The following is a 1,344-nucleotide window of genomic DNA, read 5'->3' on the forward strand; positions in this document are numbered from 1 at the left end:
CGTGTGCTTCTCCTCAGTGTGTGTGTTCAGCAGTCGTTTCTGTGGTTCTGGTCTTCATGGTAGACGAGCGTGAAGGTCGGGGTCCAGGGTTGAGTCTGTCTGCGGTGAGAGAAGAGGACAGATGTTTCCAACAACTGCAGGCAGACCTCAAGGTCAGAGGTCAGTGGTAGGGGTGAGGACCTACTGCTCTTTGTTATATTTGATGTTAGCTTTGATGCTAACACATGTCAGGAGACGCAGAGCAGCCGGAGCCGTGACAAACGGATTAAACCATAACGCTGGTTAATTCAACACAAGTTTGCGGGCGGAAAACAGTCGTTAAATTTAAGGAGACGCCTCGTGAAACCGCCGTCTACGTCAAACAATGTGGCAAACATCTGGTGCTAAGCGGCTAGCACGCATAGCATAGCGAGCTACGCTTTATGGCCACATTGCACAACTGCCATGACATCAGGTGTGGGCGGGCAGGAAGTGAGCGATGAAGCGCTCGTGAGACGCTAACATTTTAATGATAAAAAATACTTTTTTTAGCGCTTCTGTAGTGCTCAGTGCCTCCAGAAACGGACAATCACCATGGCAACCGGTGCAGACAGAAGACCAACGACATCCTGCACAGGTGTGAAGCGACCATAACACAGGAAAGAGCCACAGAATGAACACGGGTAGCTGAAGGCAGATTTGAAGGCATCTCAGCGGGTCCGGTCTCAAAGACTCAGACGCTTCCCCCCTGGACACCTGTGGAGGAGCGAGACCACTCTGGGACAAAGACCCAACTGTGGTCGTCTCTTGGGCGACCCTGAGCGATTACAGCCGCGCTGAGAGACACGTTTCACTACAGGAGGAAGAGACCAGTTACCCTCAGAGACCTGCTGAGGATCCAGGAAAACACACCTCACCGTGGGACGGGGTCCTGCTCCTGGGACAGATCCAGTCCGGTGTGGCGCTGGGATGTGAAGAAGAACCTGAGGACAGATTCACCCGAGAGAGAGAGAGAGAGAGGGAGAGAGAGAGAGAGCGATGCTCACAGAGGTCCAACAAACATCCTCGCGGGTGCTGAGTCCGTAAATGAGGGTTCAGCTCAGAGGGACACAGAACCAGTCCAGCAGAATGAGGCAGCACTGAGAGAGGAGGAGGTTTTGCAGGACTTGTTCCCTCCCTCCTTCCCTCCTTCCCTCCCTCCCTCAGCCCTCAGCCCCCCCAACACACACACACACACACACACACACACACACACACACACACACGCTGTTGATGCCGAAGCTCCAGACCGCCTGAAGCCCTCCAGAGACCGGACCACCCAGCCAGGGACGCTGGTCAGAGGGTGTTTAATAAATGACTGAAGAC

At 53.9% G+C, this 1,344-nt stretch overlaps 1 protein-coding gene across 2 annotated transcripts in view; it reads right to left on the reverse strand.

Moving 5' to 3' along the window:
• il34 (interleukin 34) overlaps positions 1-1,089 on the reverse strand; it is a 14,822-nt gene extending 13,733 nt beyond the window's left edge. Inside the window, exons 1-2 of one of the 2 annotated variants that reach the window (XM_029832028.1) lie at positions 897-1,089; positions 1-99 (exon numbers count right to left, since the gene is read on the reverse strand). The exon at positions 1-99 is cut by the window's left edge and continues 90 nt beyond it. The gene's annotated coding sequence lies outside the window, so the exon portion shown is untranslated. Of the gene's footprint in view, positions 100-891 lie in introns of both variants that reach the window. The other variant, XM_029832027.1, reaches the window with a different exon arrangement.
• Positions 1,090-1,344: the final 255 nt, after the last annotated feature.

Source organism: Takifugu rubripes, unplaced genomic scaffold (assembly GCF_901000725.2).
Source record: "Takifugu rubripes unplaced genomic scaffold, fTakRub1.2, whole genome shotgun sequence".
In the NCBI taxonomy this organism is placed as follows: domain Eukaryota; kingdom Metazoa; phylum Chordata; class Actinopteri; order Tetraodontiformes; family Tetraodontidae; genus Takifugu; species Takifugu rubripes.